General features: G+C 37.5%; 1 protein-coding gene and 1 pseudogene across 4 annotated transcripts in view; both read right to left on the bottom strand.

Moving 5' to 3' along the window:
- CDH13 (cadherin 13) overlaps positions 1-26,170 on the bottom strand; it is a 1,297,228-nt gene that overhangs the window by 523,859 nt on the left and 747,199 nt on the right. The window lies entirely within an intron of this gene.
- LOC140520318 (cold shock domain-containing protein E1 pseudogene) lies at positions 1,374-24,330 on the bottom strand (annotated as a pseudogene).

Raw genomic sequence — 26,170 nt, 5'->3', positions numbered from 1 at the left:
ATTGGATTTTTTTCAATTGACCACACGTTTCTTTTCTGAAAAAGAAGAGTCTTGCCAAAAAACACATGTTCAAATGAAAGTTGCCCAGATCTAACTGTATGGTTCCAGTCCATAGTTAGAAGGAAATAACATTCCCACAGGGCAAACCCAGGAGGTTGTAAAGGAAAAGGCCCTTTCCCCTCAACTGGCCTGCTGAATCCTCAGTGGGCATGGATACTACTGTAAGATCTCTAATCAGGATAGAATACATGTCCTATCTCCCTCTCCCATTGAAGTGAGTGACTCAAACTATCTGGTTGGTGGGGGGAGGGAGAGGAGAACAAGGAGAAGGGAATTGTGATGAGTCCTGGGCTTCATAGGACCATAGTACCAAAGCTAAGTTTTGAATTGTGACATTTTCATTCAGGGCATAAGTTATAGAGAACTGGTAAGAGGAACTGTAGAGCTGAATCTGGTTTTTTGGAGTTGTTGTTTTTTTTTTTCCTCCCTGACCATTATCCTCAGGATAACCATACTGTGAGTGTGTATGAATGCATACACACCCACACTCACTCATATATGTGTGTATGTGTATTTTTGTTTTATAGATATACATATATTTTATATATGTGCTGAATGGTCCTGTGGTCTTCCCCTGCTGTTTATCTGCAGCAAGGACTAAAGAAGGGGAAGAAATTTTATCAACTAAAAGGAAAGCTTCTGTCTGATCCTTTTGGCTTTTCTCTCCTTTGTGAAAAGTAGTGAGATCTTTCCTAAATTTTTCAGGGTGTTGGGGGATGGCTGGTGTTCTTTTACATTTCCTGCTGCTGCTCCTGCCCCTCCTCTCCCATATATTACACACATGAACCACAAACTCAACCAGCCAGGTCTGATCTTTTTCTTCCACTTTATGTTTCTTTTCTTGAGTTGGATATGGTTCTCAAGTTGGATGTGTCTGTGCATGGAGATGACCTTTTAAATTCCAGAGATCTAAAGGTTGGGTCTAATGATCAAAGTGATTGTGGAACAAATTAAGGCTGATGGAAGAAAAGAAAAAGAAAACATTTTTGTTTCAGAGATCACCAACAACAAGAGGATTGGCTGAAATACAGCTGCTTTGTCATCAAATGTACTGGAAGTAGTTTTTTATAATGTAGTTCTGAGGTAAAATTTTAAATGCTTAATTAGCAATTTTGGAGACTGATTTATATTCTGATGGAATTTAGACATCAGCAATCTAGCAGATTGTAACAGTAGTTATAATGTAAAGCAATGAATTCTATTCTAATTGTTTTCATCAGATGCACCCTTATGAATATCCTGTGGTTCCCATGCCTTTTCTGTAGAGGAATAAATTACAATTTCCTTAACTAATTTATATTGTATATCATGTCTTTTTTTTTTTTCTTTTTTACTCTTCTTTACTCTTACTTTTTGTAAGAGACTCTAAATGTGAATCATAAGAAAAATCATCTGTAGGGAGTCAGGATGGAGTACCTAATGACCTGAAGATTGTGAGAAAAAAAAAAGAATCCTAATCCACCACATTAAAAGCAATATCTGGGGTGGAGTCAAGATGGTGGAGTAGAAGGACACACCTGTAGAAGCTCTCCTCCCACAGCCCATAAAATACCTGTAAAAAATGACTCGAAACAAATTCTAGAGCAGCAGAAGCCACAAAACTACAGAGTGAAAGAGATTTCCAGCCCAAGGCAGTCTGGAAGGCCAACAGGAAAGATCTGTTGCATGGGATGCAGAGTGCAGCTTGGCCTTGGCCATACTACAGCAAGGACAGGAGTGGAGTGGCTTCAAGATGCCACCACCAGCAGCAGCTATCCCAGATTCCTCAACCCACAAACTGCCAAAGGCAGCTTCAAAGGTTAATGAAAAAGCTCTTTCACCTGGGTTAGGAGACAACTCAATGGTCTAGCCCTGGCCCCAAAGCAGCTTCCACTGTTGGAGCCCTTCACCTAAAGACCCTGGAGGAATTGAGTGACTGATCTGAATCTTAGCCCTGAGTGGTCATCCTGGGGTGAGGAAGACAGCTGGTGGTGGAGCTGGCAGAAACTTTGGAGAAGGAATTCTACTCACAGAAAAGAGTGCTTGTAGTTACCCCCAGACCAGAGCACAGGCCTGAAGAGGAGTAAAGTCCTCTCCCATGATTGTGCCACCTTAGAGGAACTGAGAACTGATAAGTCCCCAGAGCATACCCTCCTCTTGACAAAGAACCCAAAAGTCAAGTAACTGACTGAGAAAATGCCCCAAAAAGGAAAAAAGAAAAAGACAATAGAAGGTTACTTTCTTGCTGAGCAGGTATTTTCTTCTGTCCTTTCAGATGATGAAGAACAATGCGTATCATTAGAGGAAGACCTAAAAGTCAAGGCTTCTGCATGCAAAACCTCCAAAATAAATGTGCAATGGTCTCAAACCAAGGAAGAGCTCAAAAAGGATTTTGAAAATCAAGTAAGAGAGGTGGAGGAAAAATTGAGAAGAGAAATGAGAATGATGCAAGAAAATCATGAAAAGCAAATCAACAGTTTGCTAAAGGAGACCTAAAAAATGCTGAAGAAATTAACATTTTTAAAAATAGACTAACTTAAATGGCAAAAGAGGCTCAAAAAGCCAATAAGGAGAAGAATGCTTTAAAAAGCAGAATGAGCCAAATGAAAAAGGAGGTTCAAAAGCTCACTGAAGAAAATAGTTCTTTAAAAAGTAGAATAGAGCAGATGAAAACTAATGACTTGATGAAAAAACCAAGAGATTACAAAACAAAACCAAAAGAATTGGAAAAATAGAAGACAATGTGAAATATCTCATTGGAAAACAACTGACCTGGAAAATAGATCCAGGAGAGACAATTTAGAAATTATGGGACTACTTGAAAACCCTGATCAAAAAAGAGCCTAGACATCATCTTTCATGAAATTATCAAGGAAAACTGCCCTGGTATTCTGGAACCAGAGAGTAAAATAAATATTGAAAGAATTTGCCATCACCTCCTGAAAGAGATCCAAAAAGGAAAACTCCTAGGAATATTGTAGCCAAATTCCAGAGCTCCCAGGTCACGGAGAAAATATTGCAAGCAGCCAGAAAGAAAAAATTTGAGTATTATGGAAATACAATCAGGATAACACAGGATCTGGCAGCTTCTACATTAAGGGATTAAAGGGCTTGGAATATGATATTCTGGAGGTTATAGAAGCTTGGATTAAAAGCAGTATCTGTCAGGACTGAGTCTGATCTGACTATATTCCTAGATCTAGAGTAAAGGAACTTCCTTAATGAAAAAGGGTAGGAGTGGCACCCTTAGTTCTTGTAATGACCCAGCCACATTTTTCCAATTCTAGATTGTTTATATATTTCTGTATTCACCTGAAATCTTATCAGTATAGATAGCTTTCCTATGCAAAAGCTCCCTTTATTCATAGAGATCAGCAATTGCTCTGGACCTTATGATTTTACAGCATTACCTAGGGTACTGAGAGGTTGAATTATTTGCCAAGGGTCATACCCTGAATACATCAGAAATGCTATTTGAACCTAGGGTTTCCTAATAACCACAATTCCTCTCCATATGTGTATATGTGTGTGTATGTATATGTATGTGCATATGTATGCATATATACATACATACATTCACATATCTATACACGTATATTACATACATATATATAATGCATGAATATAATTTGATTTTTTAAAGAACAATAAAGTTGCAAATGCAATCTTTAGACATTAAAAAAAGAGACAATACCACTCTATCAAAGGACAAAGATAAACTGAACTCATGGAGACTCTTTGCATTGAATTGCAAAGGGATTTTCAGAGAATAGTTAGTTATTTCAAGATACAGTTACCATTCTAAAATAAACTTCGAAAACTGTATCTATAGAGAATGTTAGAACTTCATTCAAAAATGAAACAAATTCAAAAATGTGCTTTGGAGTTTGAAAATAAAGGTGTAGCAACTGTGTTCCCATGAATAAGAATGTTAAAAGATGGTGATAAATTGGCTCAAAACCATAGAACAAGTGAGCAGTACATCATAAAAGCTGATCTCTGACTAACGCAATTCAGAATTCAGTGAAACTCTTCCTGTTCCTTTCTTTCTCTTAGCTTTTGGGTCCATTTTTCTCTCTTCCCCTTGTTGTGTACCTTTTTCCCTCAAGTTTATTCTTTGTTCATCTTCCTACTCTTCATGTCTTTTTCTATGTTCTTCCTTCTTTTTATTGCTACCTTCCCAACCTTCCATCATCTCTCTTTCTTTCACTCCTATTCTTTGCTCTCTACAATGACTTGCATTTTATACATCATATTTTTTGTATGTCTAATCAGTAGCTAAGGCTACAGAAAACAGTTTGGTTAAGAAGAATTTTCCCTTTCTTTTATGGGAATATGAAGACTGATTCCTATCAAACCACCCCTACCTTTGCCCCCAGGACTTGACTGTGGTAATGATCTCTCTGATCATACTCTCACTCCTTTCTGCCCTTTGTTCCTTTCAGAGGATAGAGATTTTTTTATAGCCTACAGGTAAATAATCCAGTTTTAGTGTAGAGGCAAATTTGCCCAGTCTCATGAAGGTTCTAAGAAGTTAGGCATTTTAAAATACAGATTACTAGTAAAATTCATCAAAGTTTTCAGCCCTCAGACCAGAATGCCCTCTAGTCATCAGGCCAGAAATAAGTTTCCCGACACTTTTAATTTCTATGTATTCAAATAGCCATTGCCTCTCCCCACCCCTATCCATCTTATTCTCTGACAATGAAATAAAATAATAAAACAATTAAGACTTTTGCAAATTTATCAAGAGGAAGTAGATTTTGTTGCTAATTAAAAAAAAAGAAACAATAGGGAAATTTAAAAAAAATAGCAGAAAATGTGAACATAGAAACAGAGCACAAGGAAAAAGATATCTTGAAGGTAAGGAGAATAATAATCATATTCTCACTAGCTATCTTGACTTCTCTCCATCTGTTCATCCGGGCATGGGGAAATGCCACCTCTTCCTCTACTGATATTTGTTTTAACTCACTGAGACCCAGTGGAATGTTGGGTTAGAATACCATTGCTATCCTGTTCATACTTAAAGACTAATTCAAAAGATTTCCACCAAGACAGAGAACTCTGCCTTCCATTCAGATAATTTCTTACTAAATATGAAAAGAACACAAATTCTATAACATCAGTATAAAACACCATTATACATTATGGCACAGATATTAAGTAGGTAGCTATATACCCCATTCGTGGTGTTATTATTTTTTTTTTTAACATGTTAGCATCCTTGATTGATTTCACACACCCTTACCACTCTTTACTCTGGGAATTAGGAAGAACCAATCAGTGTCACTTGAAAGAGAAAAATTCCTATTCAGGTCTGTGGAGAACACTCTTATTTGATTATTTGAGGGCAGTTATTTTATATCTGTAGACCTATTTACTTTCCTTATATCTTAATTTCCCAAATAGAAAATCATTGAATTTTAGAGCTAGAATGGATTTCACAAGTCACTTGGTCCAACCTATATCTTAATAAGAATGCCCTCCGCAATATCCCTAGCAACTGGTCTCTACCCTTTGCACTGAGACTTTGAGTAATGGGTAATACTGCTTCCTGAGACGGACCAACCTAATATCAGGCATCTTGAAATCTAGTAAAGTTATTTCCTTACACCCAGTCTAATTCTGATTATTGGTAATTTCTATTCACTGCTCCTGGTTATATCCCCTAGGGGTCAAGCAGAACAAGATTAATCCTTCTTCCACATGACAGCTCTTTCAATTCTAAGATGACTACCAAAATGTCTCTACCTCTTTGCTCTTCTGCAGCTTAAGCATCCCCAGTTCCAAGGCCAAGTACAACAAGCATTTATTAAGCTCCTATCATGTGACACCTGTGCTAGATACTAGGGGAACAAAGTCAAAAAGAAAGAATGGAAATTTTAGATGTTTGAGTTCTGCTGAGAATGTACAAAATGGGGAAAATAATTATATACTAGGTGAAGAAATGAGAGAACACTGATGCCTGAGTTTGGGGGTGTTGGTAAGGATAGATTGGAAAGACTGCCCATAGGAATTGGCACGTGAACTTAAATTTAAAAGAAGCCAGGGTTTCTAAGAGTTTTAAGATGAGGATGAAATGAGGCCAGGAATGGAGAGCAGCTTGTGCAAAGGCATGGTAGTGGGAGACAGAATGAAGACTTGTGCTAACTGCAAGCAGGCCAGTGTAGCTAGAGTGTTCATTAGCATAGTCTTTGGTCCTCTCTCCATCCTGGTCACCCTGCTCTGTAAACACTCTAATTTGTCTGTCCTTCCCTAATATGATGCTAAGAACTGGACATTATACATTCCTAATAGAGCTGGATCTGGCATGAGATATCTTGAAGGACATGAATCTTTCCCTCAAGGCGTATGTCTCCTGTTGCAGTCCCCAAATGGCAGATACCTAGTACTTTGGAGTTTCTTACATATCCTTGGCTGGCAGTCCCCTATCCACATCAATCTATTATATGCAACATGTTCCCTTCCAGACTGCTTTCATAATAAGGAGGGACAGACTATATTATCCAGCCTCCAAAAAAGCTTCTTGGACTAGAGACATATGCCATTTGAGACTTCTGAAATTCATACAGAGTAAGTTGGCAAAGGTGGGGGAGGTCACTGGGGAAGGTAGCTGGCCAATGGCTATGTGGACTGTCGCTGCCTCAACATGGAAATTCTTCACCAACTCTTATCCTGTCTTTATCCTCTTCTGTCTTGCTTTTCCACTGTAGCCTCTGATGATCCCACTGTTTGGTGGTACAATGGGGTGATGGCTGGATTTTATGTCAGAGGGCTGTAGTATCAACTTCTTCCCAGAAGGAAGTTAATTTTTCTCTTTCAAAACTGAAGTTTTCATCATCTATTAAGCAAAGAATTTGGACTACTTGGCTTCCAAGTCAACTTCCAGTTTTAAGTCAGTAATTCTAGATTAATGTTTCTTAGAATAATCTTCTGATGATCACTTAAATTGTTTCTTCCTAAGGAGACTGACCATATTTTCTTGTTGTTGTTTTTAAGAGCTAATAACCAAATTTATTTTTGAACTTCTTATTTATTTTTAACATTCTTTTCTTTTATAATGTGAATTCCTAATTCTCTCCTAATGTCCCACTTGAACCCCATGCACTTGAGAAGGCAAGCAAAATGACATCAATTATATGTGTGAAATCATGCAAAACATAATACCATATTAACTCTATCACAGAATAGCAAGAAAAAAAGAGGAAAAAATACACTTCAATTCGTACTGAGTTCATCAGTTTTTTCTCTGGAGGTGGATAGCATTTTTTCATCACTACTCCTCTGAAATTGTCTTGGGTCCTTGAATTTATCAGAGTAGCCCAAGTCTTTCACAATGAAACATCATAGCAACAGTGTTATTACAATGCACAATAATGTCCTAATTCTTTTCACTTCACTTTGGATCATGTAGGCCTTTTTGTGTATGTGTGTGTGTGTGAAACCATCCCCCCTCTCATTTCCTATAGCACAACAGTATTCCATCACAATCATATGGTACAATTTATTTAGCTAGTCATTTTCCAACTGATGATCATCTCTTCAATTTCCAATTCTTTGGTAGCACAAAAAGAACTCTGAGAAATATTTTTTACATGTACATTTTTTCCTTTTTCTTTGGTCTCTTTGGGGTACAGACCTAGTAGTGGTACTGCTTGGTCAAAGGGTATGCCCAGCTTTATAGCTCTTTGGACTACAAATTGTTCACTAGAAGGACTCTACTGGCTTACAATTCCACCAGCAGTTTACCAGTGTACCTACTTTCCATCGTCCTCTCCAGCATTTGTCATTTCTGATAGGTGTGAGGTGATATGCCAGAGTTGTTCCAATTTGCATTTCTCTAATACATAGTGATTTAGAGCATTTTTTCACATGACTATAGACAGATTTGATTTCTTTACAAAACTGTCTGCTCATAAACTGTGGTAATTTATCAACTGGGAAATGACTCATTTTATAAATTTGACTTTATTCCCTATATATTTGAGAAATGAGGCTTTATCAGAGCAATTTGCCCTTTTTTTGTATTATTTCATTGCCTGTGGTGCCATTAAGGGTAAAAAAAAAAAAAGCACTCTCCCTGATTATCTCTTTTAATTAGGTCTATTTTTGTATTTGTTTCACCTGAGATCGTGATTACTACCCCCTACCTTTTCCATCTCATCTGAAGCTAAAGTTGAAGTTGAAGATTCTGCTCCAGCCCTTTTAACTTTGTGCATGTCTTTCTGTTCTTAACATGTTTCTTGCAAACAATATATTGTTGGATTCTAGTCTGTAATCCATTCTGCTATCCATTTCCATTTTATAGGTGAGCTCATCCCATTCATATTCAGTTATGATTAATAACTACGTCTTTCCCTCCATCTGATTTTTTTCTTTTTATGCATTTCTTTCTTTTTATCCTGTCTTTCCTCAAAAGTCTGCTTTGCTTCTGACCACTACCTTTCTTAATCCACCTCCTCTTTTATCAGTTCCCTATCCATATCTCTATTTTCTCTCCTATTTCCCCATTGGATAAGATATATTTCTATATCCAACTGAATATGTATATGTGTGTGTATCTGTATGTATATATGTCTGCATATGCATTCATGTTTATGTATATATATACATGTGTTTAATATGTGTATATATACACACATATACAATATGATATAATATATATTCCCTCTGAACCAATTCCAGTAAGAGTGAAGTTCAAGTTTTACTTGACACCATCCCCATTTCCCTCTCCACTATAAAAGTTCTTCCTTATATGTTTCTTTTATTTGAGAACATTTTCCCCATTCTACCTCTCCCTCCCCCCGAATCCCTCTTTCTTATTCCTTTATTTTTTTAAAAGATCATTCCAACATAATCAACTCACACCTATTCCTTCTGTCTTTGTAGATTCCTTCTAACTACTCTACTAATAACGTTCTTAAGTCTTACCTGTATATATTTCCATATTGAAATGTAAACAGTTTGACTTTCTTGAGTCCCTTATGATTACACTTTCAAGTTTACCTTTCTATGACTCTACACTGAGTCTTGCATTTAAATGTCAATTGTTTTTTTATTCAACTCTAGTCTTTTCATGAAGAGTGCTTGAAAAATTTCTATTCACTATATATCCATTTTTTCCCCTTGAAGGATTATATTCAGTTTTGCTGGATAAATGATTCTTGGTTGTAATCGTAGCTTCTCTGCCTTCCATGATATCACATTCCAAGTCCTTCACTCCTTAAGGTGGAAGCTGCTAAATCTTGCGTGATCCTGACTGTGACTCCATAATATTGAAATTATTTTTTCTGATTGCTTGCAATATTTTCTCCTTCATCTGGGAGCTCTGGAATTTAGCTATAATATTCTTAGGAGCTTTCATTTTAAGATTTCTTTGAAGAGGTGATTAGAGGATTCTTTCAATGTCTATTTTACTCTCCGGTTCTAAAATATTAGGCAAGTTTTCCTTGATCATTTTTTTTCTGTCTCTCAGAAGATAAACATGGCCTTGTCTCTCAGAGAAGATCACAACTTCAAAATGGGAGGAGGGTTATACCACAGATGTGAGGTGGCCTCCCTCCATACCACCAGTAAGCCCACTCTCCCTTAGGCCTGTCCTATCTCCCTGGGTGCAAGGGCTTCAAGGGGAGGAGGGCACAGAGCTGGGATGGAGACCCCAGGGACCAATCAGTTCCCTGAGAGACAATTTGGCAGATGTGCCAGGCCAAAGTATCAGTCTCTCACAAGACTGGGCCCAGGGCAGTTGCTTGTAAAGACAGAAGGATTCATTTCAAGCACAACTTTTTATAAAAATTTTTTTCTTTTTGTTTTCAAATCAGTAAAAGAAACTGGGATGTAGAAGCTGCAGTGTCCTAAGCAGCAAGTGTGTGCATTATCCTTTTGGTTTTAAATATGTTTAAATTATCGCACACTGATGGCACACCTCATCCAAATGAAATTATGCACCATACATACTAATCATAGTAAAATAAAAAAAAAACTTAGACATACTCTGAAAGATATTTCCTGCTGAAATCTACCAACATTGCTAAGTGAATTGTGACAAGATTATAAATGAGATATGAAAAAAATAACATTTTAACATTTGGCCATCAGCTTAAGGAAATGGTTTGAATTCTCACACAAATGTTTATTTAAAAAATAGGTAATATAGTCTACCCTCATATGGTCCTCAGAATTAATGCATAATGAATGGGATATGATAGAAAAAGAATCAACTGAGAGCTAAGGCAGAACACCTTGCCAGAATTAACTAAAGTGGAATATACACTAAATATCAAGTGCAGAATTTCATAAGGGTGACCAGATAACTGTCTATATTTTTCACTTACATGGGCAAAGTAGGTTTACATTTACTAGTTGCACCAAATAAAGCTTCTAAAATTGAAACTACAAGTTGCCAACTTAAGCTTTCTAGGCTACAACTGTGCATAATTTTAAAATGGTTTTCTTAAATTTATTTATTTTCAAACATAACATGAGGAAGGTGTTAAAACTAGTACACAAGCTCCATAGAATTAGTATTGCAGATTTTGAGAGGGATAGAAAGGGAAATATTCAGAATCCTTCACCAGAACCCCCCCACCACACACATGTCTTCATCATATCTGATTAACTGATGTGTTTTGTAGATGGGGTTAGTCAATAACGCCAACTTGGTGGATGTTTCCACACCAAATCCCATTGATTTATCTGGTCCCCTTGGTTGTTGAAGACCCACTGGGAAAGAACACTGGTATTGTTTAGTGATGCTCCTCAAGCAATTGACCACTCAGTTAGGACATAGAGCTGCAACACCTTTGGGGCCTTCACAGACATGCCAGACGTTGCAGCCACTGTATTTGCCAGTATGCTGATTGAGAATCACTGAGATTTCTCCCTTATTTTCAGCCTATATTGCCATCCTGAACTTCCTTCTTGTGAAAAAAGTGCTTCTTGTTGTCTCCAGCTTCACAGTTAGTAAAGAAAAATTGATCCTTCACACATTCCATAGTGGCCTGGCACAGGGGTGTGATGCTGTAGGCTATTATTTCTACATTTTGACCCAAGGACATATAACTGGAATTTTACACTTTCTCTTTCCTGAAGCAATCCCCTTTATTAATCATCCTCACAATGCCAAATGCATAGACCTCATCTTTCATGATCTCAGTCATGCTTCGGTATTTAGTCTGGGTTAGATCCACACTCCTCAGGGGTCAGATGACTTGACCCAAGTAGATGATTGGATCAGCTTCCTCAAGTTGTGTCATTAACTGAGTGTGTTTTATTCACCTTTTGCACACTGACTTTGTTGCCTTTGCTTTTTGACAAACTATATTTGACCATGCCCCCCAGTTCTAGGCCATTGGCATCACCAGAGAATTCACTGTAATGGGGAAAAAAAAGATTTCCTTGTTTTAAGAAATCCAACATTATCCTTTAGGGTTGCTACATAACCCAAGAGCCTCTTGGCATTGGAGTCACAACCTAAAAGTTGGCCACAAGTTGTTGTCTTCCGACCAATTCTCCTTCCTTCACTTATACTAAATTCAACTGTTATCTCCTGCCTGAGGAGGAATACAACCTTCCAGGTTTTTGGTTTCATATGCAATGATCATTTTCACCCCCACAGTCATCATATGTAATAATTCAATTGTCAGCCTCTTTTTCTTTGCCTTTATTTGGACTAGTGGTTTTGGGATTGGTAAAAATAGTTTCTTTCTCAACAGTGACAACAAAGTGATGATCGGAATTGATGTGGAATGAAACCATGCCCTTAGGAAGCTTTTTAATCTGAATAGCATGATTTCCTTGGGCAGACAATATATCAGGAACCACTTCATCCTAATTATGGAGCTGTTTCACATCCAGAATTTTACTGAAGTGAAAGAACATGTGGGCATCATGATCCACACACTTAGTAAACCCCAAACCATCTTTCATGGCAGCAATCACACCCATTTCTCTGGTTTCATTAGTGCATTGAAATGTATTGGTGAGAACTTTTATGTTGATTGCTCTTTCTAATTTGTCACACTGGTCTGTCAAAATATTAAATCTACTGTGGTTAACTTCCAACAGAGTCACCTTGAATTTTGTATCTTTGTCTTCAAAGGGAAGTTCTTTCAGAATCACAAAATCTGCTTTGATAAATCCAAGCAATGGATCATTTTGGGTTTTATTAGATGCCTTTGGAATAACCTTTGTTACACTTCCATCAAAATGTTCAGTGCTGATCTCTTCAAAAATAGCTGTTCCTTGAGGCAGTAGTCTGACATCTGTTGCAACTTCTTTACCATTTCCATGTCTGATGGTGAATTGCAAGTCATCTCCGGGCTGTAAGACTTCTAGGTCACCCTTAAATTCACTATAATCAAAGACTATCTCCTTTACAAGATCACCTCTTACAACAAAGTCAAATGCTTCCTTCATGGCATAAACTACTCCCTGACAGTGAGCTTGCTTCTTTTTCAATATTATGAACACATTACACCAATATGTTTATTTGTGTCAATTATAAAGTTTATTCTTATCTCTGGTTTCCAGCTGAGCATTCTCTTCCACATCTGAGCATTTCCTTCCACATATTCCCTTCCACATCGTCAGTGGAAGTCAGATAAAACACTTCTTGTCCATTATTTAATTCTTCAGCTAGGATTTCTAGTTTAATCTTCACCAGTTTAATCTCAATATATTTTCCAGTCTTCTGGTCAGATGATAGTTCAAATTCAACATCATCTCCTCCTTTTAGCTTCTGTAGTTTGTGACTGTACTGTGAACAGTAGAAGAAAGGTCTGGTTTGACATTCTAAATACTGAATAAATCCCTAAGAGGACAGCAGTTTTTGAACAACCCTAGTTTCATGCAGTGCCACTGAAATACCATTGGGGTACCTGATATATCCACTGTGTGGTGAAGGTTTGGATAAAAGCTCATCTCACAGTGATAATCAAATGTTGCACTTTCAGTAGTATTTGATGATTCTTCATTTTCAGCACACATTTCAAATGATGAGAATTTCTAGTATATTTTTAAAAAAGAGAGTAAGAGGAAATGATTTGCCAAGTTAATAGATTCTACTGCTGTTGCAGTGGGCAATCAATCTCACAGTACAGCACACAAGGACTACTAGCAGTGCTGGGAAGTGTCCTTGTGAAGTTCATGAGTAGACATAAACTTTTTGTTTCAGATCCAGCATTGTGTCTTCAGCTTAATCTGACTCTCCTTTGGGCTTGCTGGTTCTTGCAAACAAAGTATATACCTTGTCTGATCAGATTTTGATGCAGCACTTTCAGGTAGTAAAGTCTGTTCTGTTACACTTCATACCCAAGAACTAAGTGCCCCATCTTCTGAGCCTCATAAGAAACGCAGTCTGGTAAATGGGAATAAATCTCCTTGATAATTTCTTGAAAAATGATGTTTAGGCTCTTTTTTATCATGGCTTCCAGGTAGTTCAATAATTTTTAAATTATCTCTGCTTATTATGTTTTCCAAGTCAGTTGTTTTTTTTAGATGAAAGATTTCACATTTTCTTTATTTTTTTCCCATATTTTTGACTTTGTTTTATTGATCCTTGAAGTCTTATGGAGCCATTCACTTCCCATTCCTCAATGCTAATTTTTAAGGAATTATTTTCTTTGGTGAGTTTTTATACCTCTTTTTTCCTCCCATTTGGTCAATCCTGCTTTTTAAGGTGTTATTTTCTTCAAGTTTTTTTGTGCCTCTTTTGACCAATTCTCTTTTTATGATTTTCTTGCATCGCTCTCATTTCTTTTCCCATTTTTCCCCCTCTACAATCTTATCTCTTCTTTAGTTCTTTTAGAAGTTCTTGTTGGCCTTGGATTAAATTAACATTTTTCTTTGAGGCTTTGTTTGTAGATGTTTTTACATTGTCGTCTTCTTTTAAGTTTTTGTCTTGATCTTTCCTGCCACCTTAATAGTTTTTAAAGATCAAGTTATTTTTGTTGTTGTTATTTGCTCATTTTCTTAACTGATTTCATGACTTTGAAAAATATTTTAAAGTTGGGTTGTGCTCATATAGGGATGGTAAACACTGTGTTAAGCTTCAAGCTTTTTTGTGCTGCTATTTTCAGAACTAGTTCTGTGGGGATGTCTGCAAGTTTTCAGTGCTTCCAAGGTGATATGATCTGGTGAGAGCTGTGGTCACTGCTCTCCTGGTCTATACTCTGATCTTTACAAATACAAATGTGGAAATTCCTTTTGTCCCTAGACAAAAGTCACAAAACAGTCACAAGCTCTAGTGCTCCTCTCTGCCTTGGAACTGAGACCATGGCACCTGATCCCTTGCAACCAACCACAGTTACTCTTTTGTGTTCTGGAACTGTGACCTAGAGCTCTATATGGGCATTAGAATTGAGTCTACTGTAATCTGTTTCTGAGCAGTCATTAGATACTCTTTACCATTTTCTCTGGGCTGAGAGCTCCTGGAGCTGCTACTGCCATGTGCTGTCCCAACTACCTCTAAGGCCCATCACTGATGCTACTACTACACTCTGGGCTGACTACCACCCTGGTTTCACAGACCTCTTCTGCTGACCTCCTAAATTGTCTTAGGCTGGAAAAATATTTCACTTTGACCTCTTGTGGCCTTTGTCACTCCAAAATTTGATTTGAGACATTATTTTATAATAGTTTAGAGGGAAGTTTGAGAGAATTCAGCTAGGTTGCTGCCTGTACTCTGCTGTCTTGGCTCTGGCCCCCAAGAGTATATCTCTTAATATATTTTCTACATATGAGTTTTTGTATCATATCCTCTGGCATACAGGGCCAGGATCAGAAGTTATTGTATACTTGTTCTCCATTGTCATTCCTACCAGCATCAGTCAGAAATTACTTTTCCTCCTTCAAAGTTCACTCCATCCTATAGGGATTCTTATTGTTGTCATTAATCTATCTCCAGGTCATTTTTTCCCTTCCTCAGTTAATCACATACCTGGCTTTTAGTCTTCTTCACTCAATCTTCTGCCTCCTTCAAATACTCTGAGCACATAATTCCTCAACCTCTTCACTCTCCATGACCTCTAAGACAAATTTACCTCAACCATACAGAATGGTCATACTTTGGACTCATGTCTCATCTTCCCTAGTTGATCTTAAATTGTTCCATATGTCAGAATTGTTGATTCTTCTAGTTCTATGACCAGGGAAGAATATGAAGAGATGCATCTTCTGTATTTTAAGCAACATGTCACAAGTTGACTAATGGGATTAATTTAGATGCTTTTTCATCACAGCTTATAGTATGAAAAGGTCATTGAGAGGATACACAAGAAAAGGAATGCATCCCAAATGTTCAGTTCCAGAAAACTTCCACATCTACCTACCTGTCAGCTTGTAACCTGTAAAAATTCTAAATTTTTCAGAACAAGCTTCAAGTCAAAATATTTTCTTAATAGGGAGCCCTTTTCAGCCATTAAAAAACTCATTAGTTGTCTAGGGATGGATGAGTGACACTGTCACAATTTTCTCATCATTCTTAAAATTCAGAATTATGTCATATGAAGGGAAATGTTCATCCAATTTCCAGTGATTACCTTCTGCCTGATGACCATGTGAGTATGGGCAATAAGCCGATAGACAAACTATTCACCTACCTGAATGGAGCAGCTGTTATCCAACAACATGCATGACTGGTGCTCATCAACACCACCCAAAGAAGGGCCAAAGTCCTGCACCAGGACTTAGAGGGTCTGTGTTTAGTACTTGGTTCTGTTCTTTGCTCTCTCTGTGCCCTTGGGTGGGATACCTAGTCCCTTTGGTCTTTAGCTTCTTGATCTACAAAATTAATTTGGACTAAATAATCTCAAGATCCTTTTCAACTCAAAATCCTATGATCCCAGAATATTTTAGAGAAGGATTTTGGAGAGAAAAGAAAATTATAAAGAAGCAGAGAAAAATCTGAAACCTAAACTTAAAGACCATTAGAGCTGGGTCTTTTTCCCCCTTATCAATTGAAGATCACAGTATCAAATAAGATATGTTAGAATAAAGTGCTGCTATTTCAAAATCAATTTTCAATTAATCAATAAGCATTTATTAATTACCTACTATGGGCTGCTAGGTGGTACAGTAGATAGAACATTGCACCTGGAGTTAGGAAGATCTGATTCCAAATCCAGTCTCAGATGTCTATTAGCTATGTGACTCTAGGCAAGTCACTTAAACCTGCTTGCCTTAGTTTCCTCATGTATAAAATGAGTTATAAAAGAAAATGGCAAACCACTCCAGTATCTTTACAAAGAAAATCCCATATGGACTCATGAGTCAGAAATGACTGAAAAAGAAAAAAAACAACTGAACAACAATGGGCTGGGTACTGAGGATACAAATATAAAATCTCCACTCTCAAAGAGCTTATATTCTAATGAAGGATATATCTGTCTGTCTGTCTATCTATCTATCTATCTATCTATCTATCTATCTATCTATCTATTATGAAGTTTAAATAGAATGAATAGAAAGAGAATAAAAAATAATTACAAAGTACTTAAGTTAGGAGGATACTAACAGTTTAAGGGAGTAGGAAAGGATTTATTTAGAAGGTGATTCTTGAACTATTTTAAAGGAAAATTAATTTTTTTCAGGCAGGAATAAAGAAGGAATCTATTTCAGGCACAGGAGAGGGGCATGGAAGTGGCACAATGGCCACCAAAGGCAAATGGACTATTTATCTGAGGAATGATGAAGGCCAATTAGGTTGGGTCTTGAAATAAGGAAAAGAGAATAATAGACAATGAGACAAAAGAGAGATTGGGAAAAGACTGTGAAAGTCCTTATGAACTAAACCAAAACTAACCCCATTATATTATTCCTACAAGCAATAAGGAGTCATTGTAGTTTATTGAATAAGGAAGTGACACAGTGAGATCTTTAAGTAAAGAAAATAACATTCTCACCAAGATGGAGGGAGGAAAGGCACAGGAAGAGACTTGAGACAATGAAAACAATTAAAAGGCTATTGCAGTAATTTTGGTGAGAGGTGATAAGAATTAGAATTAAAGTGACGGCTGTGTGAGTACAGAAGAATTGAATGTAAGATACGACGTAGAGATAGACATATCAAGATTTGATAACTAATTGGATATGTGGGATGAGAGGGATCATGGGGTTGAGGGTATTATCAAGGTTAAAAACCTGAGATATTAGATGAATGATTATTCCTTTAACAGAAATAGGATAGTTTGGATTAGGAATGAGTTTAGGAAAAAGATAAGAGTTCTACTTAGGACATGTTGAGTTAGAGATATTTCTGGAACATTCAGTTTAAAATACCCAATAGACAACTGTTGGTTTAGGACAAAAACTCATGAGAGAGACTAGGGCTCAATATAACGATCTATGAATCACATTTATAGAGATAAATCCAAGTCATCTGATGAAGTTATCGAGAGACTATGAACAGAAAGAAGAGCGAAGGGCCTGAGATAGTCTTGGAGAACACCTCCAGTCTTTTTCAGATTCTCATGCTTTGTGCTCCATCTGCCTGTCAACACGGACCAGAGCAAACCATCTACATTCCCCAGAATGACTCCTACCTCCCTAATGCTAGCCTCTACAATTTGTTTCCAGACATAAAGGAAACCAGAGTAGAAAGAAATCGATCTGTGTATAACAAGCTTCCTCTCTTTCCAGAGGGGGAAATGGAATATTTCGTACTAGAGAAGGAATTACATGTAAATAGGGAACCACAAAAATGTAGAATTCTATAAAGTTAACGATTTCCTTTTGTGACATAGAATCAATCTTGGGACAAAGTGTGCCTTCTGACCCTAATTCACCTTTCTGTGATTGGACATTACCCAGGGGAGAACTGAAAAATCAATGCATTTCTCACCAAAGTGTCACAGTGAATAAGACCCTGGCTAAAGTCAAGATATTAAGCTCTCTCGTGGGGATGGTATTAGAGGGTTCCATTGGGGGTCTGACAAGGAAATACTACCTAGGAAGGCTAAGCTTGTCTAAATCTGGCTGTGAATCCCCACTTTATCGCTCTTAAGTGATGAAAATGGATAGAACATTTGACAGTAGGAATGATTCTTAATCCACTAGCTGACAGCTAGACCGCATCTAAATGCCAAAGTTCAACGAAGACATCTGAGAAATATAAAAGTGTAATCACAAAATTTAATATCAACTTGTGTAGGATGATGCAAAAAAAAGAGAAAACACCATGGGAAAAGCATCCCTGGAAATAAAAATTCCAGGTGCCTTGTTGCCATTTAAACCCTGTTAACAGCTCCCTACTGCCTATATAATAAAGTTTGTACTCTGTAACTTGACATTCAAGGTCTCCCACAATCTGGCCACTATCTACTTCTTCAACTTTATCTCCCATTTCTCCTCTAATTGCACCCTATGCTCCATTCAGATGGGACCACTTATAATTCATGATCCTTAGATGAAGGGCTAGAAGTCATAGTCATCTAATCCAACCTACTCAACAATGAGGAAACTGAGACTGAGACAAGAAGTGATTTCCCATGCCCTTATCCTATCTCCAAAATCAGAAGGTTGTTTCCCAAATTGCCCTATGCCTTGGTGATCTCTCTTCTGTCACTTACTGTCCATACCATTCACACAGGGTGCAATCCAGTAACAATGCTTTCGGCCCACATCCTCTGACTCGAAATCAAACCCTTTTTACATTGAAGTCACAGTTTGTTCCCTACAAATTGCATCACAAATACCCTGTGTATATACTCCAATACCTTTACTTTTGCTCATGCCCTCTTCCTTCCCTATATCTCTAGTCATTTAAATCTTTTTTTTAACCAAATTTCTGATTATATTTATTTGGGAAGTTCCTGTTGAAGAAGTCCCTGTATGCAGATCATCATCTGTTCTGCAATTTACAATGTTTATAAAGTTTGCTGAAGTAGAGCTCAGTGAATCTCACAGTGTCACAGTTAGTAATATATCAGAAGGAGGACCTGTACCCAGGACTTCCTGACTGTGAGATGTGTTTTTGCTCTACCACGTTGCATGGCTTTTCTAAATGATATCTGCCTTTTAAGACCCAGATAGAGTTACTTCTCCTTCAAACCTTCTGAGCCTACTCTACTCTATCAGAATTTACCTGTTCCTAATAGTACAATAGTGTTACAAGATCTCTCTGGTCTCTACCAGGTTACAAAACACTGATCTCAACATTGTTTTTATATTATAGCTAGATCCAGATTAGTGCGATAATAAACTTCCTGAATTATTGCATTTTTTCAAATTAGCATTGTATATTTCCACAGAGCTGGAACCAATGATCATCTTTTACATAATTATAATTTTGAATCGTACAGATCCAAACAGATGAGATCACTTCAGGGGTTTCATTATTAGTACTAACTGGGACATAGCTATGTTCTATTATTTTCAAGTTGAATTCCCAATACTGGTACTCCCAACAAAAACACAAGCTTATTTTTCCAAACTGCAGCTCCCCTCCACCCCGCCATGATTTTTCCTTCACTATGACTTAATGTTTGTACCTTTCACTTAGTACTTAGGTTCCACTATAACCTGTAATTATGAGTGTTCATGTCCTGTGTGCATATGTGTATGTTTTATGCATGTTATGTATATGAGCAGCCATATAAACAGGAGGGAGGAGAAAGGGCCTGAAAGTTTTGAAAGTCTTATCATATGAAATACAAAAATAAATGTTCTCCAACCAGTGACTGGTATTCTGCTGTTCAGAGTTCCCTTTTTAAGCCAGTCATGACTCAGCCAACTCTATTGTACATCATCAGATGAGACTGGAGACATGGGTTCTAACTCTGCCACTTCCTAACCAGCTATGCAGCACTGGGCATATCACATCCCTTCCTTGCTCTGGATTTCCTCTTCTATGAAATAAGAGGACTAGACTAGAACAGAATAAACTCATTTCACAAACAATTATTAACTATCCATTATAGGTATGTCCAAGGCACTATGTTGGAAGGTTTCTGAGGTCTCTTGCTGATCTAATGTTATATGATGGGGCAATACATTGTTTATACAAGATAATGCTTGGTCCTTATGTGGATATTTTAATTTGTTAAATAAAAAAAATAAGGGAAAAAAGAAAACTCTTGGGAGAAGACACATAGAAAACCACCTTAAGACAAGACAGTTCATAGGACATGAGAAAAAAACAGACCCTCAAATAAATATTCTAAGAGGACCTGTTTGAAAGCAGCTCAAAGGAAAGAGCAAAGACTAATATAAAAATAACTATATTGTATTGATTATCTCAGATAATCTGAAAACAATTCTTGAGGATTTTTGAATTTATTAGTGGGAAACTGCATTAAATAAATATTTTTGGGATTATGGGATTATTGAGCAATAACAATTTATGTACTTGGAAGAGTGTGGATATAGTATTTCTTATCATAAGGCAGAAATGAGAGTCACTTTGGAAACTCAGCTTTGAAACATGAGAGTAAGGATTAGAAAGTAGAAGATAATGAGAGAATATTAATAATAGCTAGCACTTATACAGCACTGTAAGGTTTGCAAAGTGCTTTACACATCTTATCTCATTCCTCACAACAACCCTTGAAACAAATACTATTGTCACCCCCATTTTACAGATGAGGAAATTGAGGACCAGAAGGAGTAAATTACTTTCCTAGAGTAACCTGCTAGCAAAGCACCTGATACAGGATTTGAACTCAAGTCATTCTGATACCAAGTCCACTGTACCACCTTGAAGCCAACAGGAAAAGGGAAGACAACAGAAGCTACAGAGAGAAGAAACTCAGAAGTCGGGATAAGAGAAGGAAAGGAGAAAGCAATGTAAGAGAAAAGCATCCACAGATCTGAGTGCTGAAAAAAGAACTTAGACTTTGTACAACTCTCCTGTAGAAGACACTTGGCTACTGGAAGCAGATTGGAGCAAAGTTTCAGTGCTGTAGGTTATTTGGAAGAAAGGTAGATTCACTTCTATGGGTGAAAAAGTGAATGGCCTTGTCTGCCTTTCTCTGTAGTAAGATCTGTATCTTAAAAGCTGACCCATCAGATAGGATCTGCAGCTGTTTGGGGAGTTGATTTGATTGAAAGAAAGCTCGATACTGAAAGCTGATTGGAGGAAAGCACATGCCTTGTGGTAAAAAAAAAAAGATGTGGCAGCATTTGATGGCCTTTTTCTTTAGCATCATCCAGAGCTTGACAGAAAGGAGACAAACTCCTTAGAGACTTCATGTGGTGTCCTCTGCTGCTCTACCTGGCTACAGAGGGAGAAACTACTCTTACCTTGGAGGTAAGATGTGTATGGGTCTGCAGATTCCATGTCTTAAGGAAAAGGCTTCTCACAGAGAGTATATTACTGTTTAACTAGAAGATCTTATACTGACTTCATGGTCTAAGACTTGCAGAGAAGCAGTTTTGTCCAAGAGAGTGGAAAGGCCAAGAAGAGCAGTGGCCAAACTAAACAAATATTGTGTGGTTCAGATTTTTCCCTAATATGACCAAGGATATCAAAGTCTGAAGTCCAGAGTCAGGAGCTGGCCCAGTACATGGGTTACCCTAAGCATATGCCTTATTTCTAGTTTTCTATAATTATTCTGTACTTCTTTATTTCATATGATAGGAACATTCAAAATTCCCAAGGGCTTTTCTCCACTGTTTCCTCTTATATAGCTCTTCATGTGCACACATATACAGATTTTAAGTTTGTGCCTATTATTACTGCCATCTGCACTGTGAATGGGTATGTGTGTGTGTGTGTGAGTAGGCTAATAGGTTGACCTATAATTTAATTATTTCTTTTGATTTTTATTTTAAAACTTAGGCTTCTTGATTTTGCCTTATTGTTTAATAAATGTTTAGTGTTTAAGAATTATGATTTTATTGTGTGAAAATGAGGAGCATGGTGATGGGGGTTCAGGACCTACAATGATAAGTTGAAGGGGTATAACCTCTGCCATATTAGAGTTACCTTTAGTATTCTGAGGGTGACTTGAAGTACTTGTGGCCATCCCTCTCCGGGGGCAGGGAGAACACATGGGTATGCCCCCATGAGTGAATGAACTTAGAGGGCAAATAGAAGTGTAATATCCATGTCACACCAATACTCCTATATATAGATATAGATATAGATATAGATATAGATATAGATATAGATAGATATATAGATATTTCCTTTTTCATTACCTACTAACATGCTGAAAAAGCCTGACATTATATGCAGTATACTACTCCCATAGCCTCCAACTTTATCAAAGAATGGAAGAGTACCTTCTCATGCTTGGCTATTATAATTTCATAATATTAGGTTTTGACTGTTTGAATTTTGTTTTCCATTTACAATATTGTAGTCATTTTATATATTGTTTTCCTGGTTCTACTTACTTCACTTTGCATCTGTTCATGCACGTTTTGTCATGTTTTTTCTGATTTCATAATATGCATAATTTCTCATAAGACATATTTCTTAAAATCATGTCCCAAAGTGGTATAACTATTCCTTAATTGATGGATATTCATTTGTTTTTTTTTTTTTATCACACAGAGTATTGTCATCATTAATGTGTTATATGTGTGGCCTTTCTTTCTTCTCTCTCTTCTTCCTTTTCTTCCTTCCTTCCTTCCTTCCTTCCTTCCTTCCTTCCTTCCTTCCTTCCTTCCTTCCTTCCTTCCTTCCTTCCTTTCTTCCTTTCTCTTATCACAGTCCTCCTTGGGGGGACATTTTAGTCATTTTCTTAACATAATCTCAAATTGCTTTCTGAAATGCTTGGACAAATTAAATAGTTCCTCACTGCATTGGTGGAGACAATGTATTTTAACAGAGACAAAACTATTTAGTACTGACTGGTAACAGTTGACTGGGACCAGGCAATTGGAGGCTGTTAACTGGTTTCCTAAGAAGGACAAGGAAACTACATTTGGATCATGTAGTATTCCAAACTGAGTCCAATAGCTAGTGAGCTATATATTCTATTCATTTATAGATTCAAGTAAAGGGTATATTTTTTCCTATCTATTGGAAGAATGTGTAAATGAATAAGAGCCAAATCAGGTTTCTTTTATTAACATGTAAAGAGTTATATTTCCTAAAAAATGACTTATTTTAGTGTGAGTTTGCTGCAGCCAGAAAAGGGTGATATGACAGGATTCTACCTCTAGATTTTGATGACATTTTAGGATTGCAATCAGAGGGCACTGAGTGATGCTTAGCTTCCCAGTGGGTGAAGGGTAATATTTTTTAAAAGTATCTAAAAGAATGGATCATACAATTTGTAAGGCACAGTTGATATAAAAGGAAGAGAAGAAGGATGGTAGAGAAGAAGAAAAGGAAGAAGGGGAGGAAGAGAAAGAAAAGGAAAAAAGAAAAAAAGACTAAGGGAGGAAAATAGAGGTAAAGAAAATATGTAAAAAGAAGGGGGTGAAAAAGAATAGGGAAAAGGGAGAGAAAAGGGAAAGTAAAAAGGAAGAAAAAGAGATGGAGGGGAGATAGGAAAAGGGGAGGAGGGGGGATAAAAGATAGAAGAGAAGAAGGAATGGAGGAGAAAGGAAAGATAAATAAAATAATGAGAGAAACTGGAAAAAAGGAACACTATTCCTGTGGGGCAAATGTCAAGTCATTTTTGGCTGAGGTGAAAGTCTATAGGGATGCAGTGGGTATATATCCTTCCCCTTGTCTCCTTGGGTTGTATCTTTCACTCAGCCTGTACCCACAATGACCTGTTAATTTTTGTTTTTCCCCCAGTGGGGTGAGTGAGTGCTACAACTCACTCTACCTAGGTTGTAAGAGTAACTCTGGTGGTCGGCTATATTCCTACTATTGCAGCATCTTATTTCCTAGACATGTGCCTCCCATTTAACAAATCAATCATCTGACTCCATTAATTTTTTTTCTTTTTTTTATTTAACTTTTAACATTCATTTTCACAAAATTTTGGGTTACAAATTATCTCCCCTTTTATCCCTTCCCCCCGCCAAACACCAAGCATTCTAATTGCCCCTATGACCAATCTGCTCTCTCTTCTATCATCCCTCTCTGCCCTTGTCTCCGTCTTCTCTTTTGTCCTGTAGGGCCAGATAGCTTTCTATACCCCTTTACCTATATTTCTTATTTCCTAGTGGCAAGAACTCGACAGTTGATCCTAACACTTTGAGTTCCAACTTCTTTACCTCCCTCCCTCTCCACCCCTTCCCTTTGGAAGGCAAGCAATTCAATATAGGCCAAATCTGTGTAGTTTTGCAAATGACTTCCATAATTGTTGTGTTGTATAGGACCAATTATATTTCCCTCCCTCCTATCCTGTCCCTCATTACTTCTATTCTCTTTTGAACCTATCCCTCCCCATGAGTGTCGACCTCAAATTGCACTCTCCTCCCCATGCCCTCCCTTCTATCATCCCCCCCACCCTGCTTATCCCCTTATCCCTCACTTTCCTGTATTGTAAGATAGGTTTTCATACCAAAATGGGTGTGCATTTTATTCTTTCCTTTAGTGGAATGTGATGAGAGTAGACTTCATGTTTTTTTCTCACCTCCCCTCTTTATCCCTCCACTAATGAGTCTTTTGCTTGCCTCTTTTATGAGAGATAATTTGCCCCATTCAATTTCTCCCTTTCTCCTCCCAATATCTTTCTCTCTCACTGCTTGATTTCATTTTTTTTTTAAGATATGATCCCATCCTCTTCAATTCACTCTGTGCACTCTGTCTCTATGTATGTGTGCATGTGTGCATATGTGTGTGTGTAATCCCACCCAGTACCCAGATACTGAAATGTTTCAAGAGTTACAAATATTGTCTTTCCATGTAGGAATGTAAACAGTTCAATTTTAGTAAGTCCCTTATGACTTCTCCTTGCTGTTCACCTTTTCATGGTTCTCTTCATTCTTGTGTTTGGAAGTCAAATTTTCTTTTCAGCTCTGGTCTTTTCATCAAGAATGCTTGAAAATCCTCTATTTCATTGAACGACCAATTTTTCCCCTGAAGTATTATGCTCAGTTTTGCTGGGTAGGTGATTCTTGGTTTTAGTCCTAGTTCCTTTGACTTCTGGAATATCCTATTCCATGCCCTTCGAGATCTTGTGTTATCCTGATTGTATTTCCACAGTACTTGAATTGTTTCTTTCTAGCTGCTTGCAATATTTTCTCCTTGACCAGGGAACTCTGGAATTTGGCCACAATGTTCCTAGGAGTTTCTCTTTTTGGATCTCTTTCAGGTGGTGTTCTGTGGATTCCTTGAATATTTATTTTGCCCTCTGGTTCTAGAATCTCAGGGCAGTTTTCCTTGATAATTTCATGAAAGATGATGTCTAGGCTCCTTTTTGGATCATGGCTTTCAGGTAGTCCCATAATTTTTAAATTGTCTCTCCTGGATCTATTTTCCAGGTCAGTTGTTTTTCCAATGAGATATTTCACATTATCTTCCATTTTTCCATTCTTCTGGCTTTGTTCTGCGATTTCTTGCTTTCTCATAAAGTTCTTAGCCTCCATCTGTGCCATTATAATTTGGAAAGAACTATTTTCTTCAGTGAGCTTTTGAATCTCCTTTTCCATTTGGCTAATTCTGCTTTTGAAAGCATTCTTCTCCTCATTGGCTTTTTGAACCTCTTTTGCCAATTGAGTTAGGCTACTTTTCAAGGTGTTATTTTCTTCAACATTTTTTTGGGTCTCCTTTAGCAGGGAGCTGATTTGCTGTTCAGGCTTTGACTTCATGTCTCTCATTTCTCTTCCCAGCTTTTCCTCCACCTCTCTAACTTGATTTTCAAAATTATTTTTGAGCTCTTCCATGGTCTGAGCCCATTGGGTGGGCTGGGACACAGAAGCCTTGATTTCTGTGTCTTTCCCTGATGGTAAGCATTGTTCTTCCTCATCAGAAAGGAAGGGAGGAAATGCCTGTTCTCCAAGAAAGTAGCCTTCTATTGTCTTATTTCTTTTCCCTTTTCTGGGCATTTTTCCAGCCAGTGACTTGACCTTTGAATATTCTCCTCACACCCACCTTGCCCCCTGATCCTCCCAGCCAGCTTTTGGGGTCTGAGATTCAAATGCTGCTTCCAGCCTCAGGGCTTTGGGTGGGGGCAGGGCTGCTATTCACTGTGAGATTAAGTTCAGATGCTCAGGTCAGGGCAGGGCCACCTCTCAGGCTCAGTTCCTTCAGGGAGTTTATGCACAGACCTTCAACAATGGA

Source organism: Notamacropus eugenii, chromosome 1, assembly GCF_028372415.1.
Source record: "Notamacropus eugenii isolate mMacEug1 chromosome 1, mMacEug1.pri_v2, whole genome shotgun sequence".
Classification (NCBI taxonomy): Eukaryota; Metazoa; Chordata; class Mammalia; order Diprotodontia; family Macropodidae; genus Notamacropus; species Notamacropus eugenii.
The sequence above is the reverse complement of the archived record's forward strand: the minus strand, read 5'-3'. Positions and strand labels throughout refer to the sequence as shown.